At 35.5% G+C, this 5,724-nt stretch overlaps 1 long non-coding RNA gene across 1 annotated transcript; it reads left to right on the forward strand.

Annotated features, from left to right (window-relative positions):
* Positions 1 to 6: 6 nt before the first annotated feature.
* LOC106734283 (uncharacterized) lies at positions 7 to 4,815 on the forward strand. Its single transcript, XR_001369964.1, has 3 exons — positions 7 to 153; positions 3,080 to 3,122; positions 4,745 to 4,815. It is a non-coding gene; the product is annotated as an uncharacterized LOC106734283 (long non-coding RNA).
* Positions 4,816 to 5,724: the final 909 nt, after the last annotated feature.

The raw sequence follows: 5,724 nt of genomic DNA on the forward strand, positions 1-5,724 counted from the left end.
GAACTCACAGCTTCTACAGCTGAGCAGGCTGCAGCTGTGCTTGCTGACCAACATGCTGTAACTAAGTCTACTATGACTACGTCTGTTGGACCCAAACCTGATACAGTTGAGCCTGCTGCCCAAGAATCTCAGACTTCTCCTTCTCTTGACCAGGTAGGTTGGTGGTACCTTGTCACTGGTAATGCAGGAAAAAGGAAGAAACACAACCTCTCCACAAGCAAACATATTTTAAACAACTTGATTGAGATATAACTGACATACAACAAACTACACATATTGAAAGTATACAGTATGGTAAGTTTTTTTTGTTTTGTTTTTATTTGTGAGAGATTTTCACTATAGGGCACATGCGCTCGCCAGACAGAGAGAGACATTAGAGACAGAAAGCGAGAAATCACCCCCCAGGGGGGGATGGTCACGCCGCAATCCCTTCTCCTCCATTATCCTCTCGGGATCTTGGGCACGCACACACACATGCCCGGCGTGAGTTTTAAGCCACTGGGTCCGGGACACGAACCACGGTCGACTACGTGGGAGTCCAGCGACAGCCATTATGCTATGTACACCCATGAAAAAAATTACCAAGATAATAAACATATCACATACCACAGTCAATAGTTTTCTCCTGTTAGTTTGTAAGCCTGTCTTCCGCTATCTCCCATCCCTGGTCTGACTTTTTCAGTACTATCAGTTTATTTTTTATAATATTATATAAATCAAATAATGTTGAATGTATTCCTCTGTGTCTGGCTTCATTCACTTTTAGAGATTTATTTTTGGCAGAGTATTATTTTTTACACAGATAAGTCACCTTTTTTGACCAATTCACTTATGGACGATCATTTTAGCTTTCAAACTGGATATTATTTATTTATTTACTCACTGCATACTGTAGTGGATTACACATACAATAGTATGTTAAATAAAAGCGATTAGATTAGGGGCCAGCAGGTAGCATGGTGGTTAAGGTGCTAGACTCCCACATGGTGAACTGCAATTCAAGTCACAGACCTGGCGGCTTTTCTCACTCTCTCTCTTTTTCTTTCTGTCTGTCTCTGGTGAGTGTAAGTGACCTACAGCCAATTAAAAATAATAGTATCAATAAATAAAATTAAACACGTAATTCTTTTAAAAAAAAATTGTTAGTTGGATATCCCTGCATTGTTCTTAATATTATGGAAAAGCTTTAAGTCTTTTTCATGTGCATATGTACATACTTAGATATATATACATACATACATTCATATGCACAAATACACATATATGGATACATACACACACATGCATATACATATATTAGATATGCTTACGTAATATAATATGCATAGTCATGGGCCTTTTCCTGGGTTGCCATTGTCTACTATGTTTTCCTACTTTATTAAGTAGAAACAGAGCAACATTTTTATCTAAGATTAATTTTTCTCATCATTGAGGTCAAACCACTTTGAGTACTCAATCTTGTACCTATGAGTTTTGAGAGTTTACTCTGGCTGGTGGTGATTTACCCTGCTCTGTGTGAGAATCAGACATTATTTCATTTTGTCCAAGGTCAAAATGAATGGTCTCAGGTTGGTATCTGCACATGACTATCGCTATTAAGTTGACAGTGTGAAGGTAACTTCTTTCCAGGCAGGGTGAGCACAGTCTATCTCCATTGCTTCCAATTTCTTAGTGATCACTCTCCTTACTGGGCTGATGTTCAGATTTTGCAAAACTGCCACTTCTCATATTTTTGTGCATCTTTTTTGTCTCAGGCAAGAGGGTAAACCCATTTCTGTTACTCATATTGACCTAAAGCAAAGTTCTTTAAACTTTAAAGAAAAAAGAAAAAAAAACATTAAAAAAAATATTTAGCCCCTAAATTTCAGAAGATGTGGTCCAACCACTTGAGCTGTTTTATAAAGGGAAATTGGATTCCAAACTACATAGGAGATACATTAAACCCTGGGAACAGGCTTAAAACAAGTAGAGGGTCAAGTTCCTCAGTGAATAATTAATGTAGATTAGCCACTGATCAGATATTTATCGTGGTGATTTTCTAGAAGACACAAAAATCTTGGGATTTTTTGTTTGTCTATTGGTTTTTAAGATTTTTTGCAATAGAGGATGTGTGCTCACTGGAGAAAGAGAAAGGGAAAGTAAGAAATCACCGCCCCCACCCCCCAGGGGAAATGAACACACCATAATCCTTTCTCCTCCAGTCTCCTCTCACGATTTTGAGTACGCATACATGCAAACAATTATGAACCAATGCCCTGTATAGAAAGCAAACAAATCATTTAGATGTGGGGTCTCCCAGTTCCTACCTTCTTTCTTCCCATACATTCATCCCATCTACTCCGCAACACACATTTTTTTCTCAGAAGAAAGGTATTGACCAAAAAGCTCCATTAGACTCATTTCACTTCCACCATTTAATCAGGGATATACCAATTTCTTGGCATATTTGGCTTGTTTCTTGGCATGCACACATGCCTGGTGTGATCGTCAAGCCACTGGGTCTGGGACTTAAACCGTAGTAGGCCATGTGGGAGTCCAGACCCTTAACCCCCATGTCAAATGCTGGCCCCCAAATTATCTTCATTTATGATATTCAGAAAGTGATTAAGTTAAATGGTTGTTTGCAACTGCTCCAGAAAAGTATGATGAGCTAGGCTTACTCTCCAGTGCTTCATACATTAACATGTGCATATGATAGGTTTCTGTGACATTTGTGCTTTCGATCTACCTCTAACCATTCTTAGATCATGGTTCACATGGGAGTGGACAGGAAATGGTAAAAAGTGAGAATAAAAAGAAATAGGACCTAATAAGAAGAGGCCTTGAAAAGAGTGCTATATACCTTGGACTTTATCCTGTAGCCAAAGTATTAAGGATCGTCATTGAGAAAAGTGACTTAACCAGTTCTCTGTTTTGAAAAGCTAAGTCTGGTGCAAAATAAAGTATTTTAAATAAGAGTTATGATGACTTCAATAAGACACAATATTGTAGAGAAGAAATAATATCCAGAAAAAATAGATGCAATACTATGAAGTGATGTACATTTTATCATGTGTAATTTTTTTTTTTTTTTGTACAGCAATGAGATTTTCCAGAGAAGAAAGTACCAGGCATTTATTTCTGTAAGTCATATATGATAATGAAATTTAGAAATCAAAGATTAAATCTCATCAGCTAAAAACACCTTTGAATATATTTTTACATATGAAAAAGAAAACAGGGTGTAGAGCAGTATTGGTACTCTGTGTTCCAGAACCTCAAATTATGTACACATGTCCTGTGTAGGGAACTTGAGCCACTTTTGGACAACTAAAAGCCTCTTCCTTAAATTAATCCAAATTAATTATAAGTTGACTATTTTAAAATAGCAGTGATCACTATAGTAAAGAAAATTTCATATGAGAAAAGGGGATCAAACTATGGATGGGAAGAGGCATTGTTTGTTGAATTTCTTGCAGGTCATTCTGTATATTACCCATTCAGTCATCATTCTGATCCCACACTGTAAAATCACTATTTTAGAAAACAAACAAACAATTTAGACCTTAAGCCTCCTAGTTCCCACCTTCTTCCTTCTCATACATACCCCAAATCCACTCCACAAAATACGCTTTCCTGGAAAGGAAGGTACTGACCAAAAAGTGCCATTTGACTCATTCCACTTCAGTCATTTGATCAGGAGATATGCCATTTTTGGGGCTTATTTGGTCATTTAAATTCTAAATTCTTATTCCTTTATCTATCCCTAAGTTTGTTCTAAGTTTACTGTTATGAATATTCACTGGATGGAAAATGGCAAGGGTTTTTTAACTGTCAGCCAAACTGAAATTTCTACTGAGAACATCAGCACCTAAAAAAAGAACTGCAATGCAAATGTGACAATAGTTATCGTTGACATGCCTCTTAATGGCAGCCATTGCCGAGGATATGAAAAGATCTCAGTTTTTAGTTAAACCATGAGTACTGCTAATTTGGGGTGGGGTTAGTTATGCTATGTAAGATGAATGTTGTTTAGTGAACTAGCTCAAAATATTAGATACACAAAATTTCATACTTTCAGTAGGCATTGGTCTGAGTTTCTTAACATATTATTTCCTAGATTCATATTAGGTAATAGTGAACAGGCTATTTTCTGGAAAAGTCTGTTAATATAGAGAAGGAACTTTACTTCAAATCATTCAATATGTCAAGATCAATATCCAATGTTATCCTAAAATCAATACCCACAGAAAAATCATCCTTTACAATATACTTATCCATACAAATAAAACCATAACATTGAATTAAAACATTGCATTTTTAAGCAAATTATTACAAAAATACATTACTAAGTGTTATAAGAATGTATCATGTCTAGAATAAGACAAAGAAAACAACCTCGATTCTAATAAGGTTTATTTTATTTTATTTTTTTATTTTATTTTATTTCTGAAGAGGTTTTTGCTATAGGGCGCTTGCACTCGCCAGGCAGACAGAGAGACAGAAAGCGAGAAATCACCCCCCAGGGAGGATGGCCACGCAGCAATCCCTTCTCCTCCATTCTCCTCTCAGGATCTTAGACACGCACGCACACGTGCCCTGCATGAGGTTTATTTTATTTGTGATATGGATTTTTAAATGAGGACTCAAAATAGTCCTTTTAAAATAATACTAAAATTATAAAGGAAGGAACCTAATACTGCTTTAGGTACAATTAATTTGGTAATTTTATTATATAAACTGATATATTATTTTCCTTTTTCAGATAATGGTGCAGGAATCAGTGAAATCTACAAAAATTTCCTTTTTTTTTCCTAAAGACTATTTCATTCTGCTACATTAAAATATCAGTCTTGTGATATTTGGTCAGTTGGCTTGTGATGGTTTTTCACTGGACTTCATTTATACAGAAATAATGGGTTGATGCATGTTTTTACCATTTCAGAATTTTAAAAGACTGCTTCATAAATAAGTACATAAGAATCATTAAAGATTTAAGCATATGATGGTAATAAGTGCCTTTATGTTTGAATACTGTCTAAAAAATACAAATGTTTTCCGTTGTATCTTTTCTTTATAAATTATTGAGTCATCAGAAAAGTCATGATGTATGTTTTTCTGTTTTTCTATGGAAAAATGCAACATGACCTTTCTGATGACCCAGTATTTCTCTTGGAAGTGAAAAAACAGTGATTGAAGGGAAGACAAACTTCATCCCATGGCCCTCTCCCTATTCCCTTCCCTCTAAAACGTTTCATCTATTTTTTAAAAAATTTATTTGGTATTAACTTAGATAGTACTAGGAGCTGTCCTAAACTTCTTATAAATATTAATACATTAAGCCCTTATTAATGACCTAATCATGTAGGTGCTATTATTTTCATTGAAGATGAACAAGCTGAATAACAGAAGACAAGTGATTTACCAAAGATTGCTTAGTTAGAAAGTGTCAGAGGCATGATGAAAAAAACACACGAAGAAAATGTGGATTTTCAACTTTACTAGAAGTTAAAAGATGAGAAACTAACACAAAATTAAGCTTGGTGACTATAATACTTTCCTCCAGCTATTGCACAAATTACCACTAACTTACTTGTTTAAAACAAAAGAAATTCATTCATTCACAATTCTGGGGGCCAGAAGTCCAAAATCAGTTTTACCAGGCCGAAAATTAATGTGTCTATGGACAGTGTAAGCTCCCTACATATGCTTTTGGGGAGCTTTGTCTGTACCAGCTCTGTGGAT

This window comes from Tupaia chinensis, unplaced genomic scaffold, assembly GCF_000334495.1.
Source record: "Tupaia chinensis unplaced genomic scaffold, TupChi_1.0 Scaffold000086_1, whole genome shotgun sequence".
NCBI lineage: Eukaryota > Metazoa > Chordata > Mammalia > Scandentia > Tupaiidae > Tupaia > Tupaia belangeri.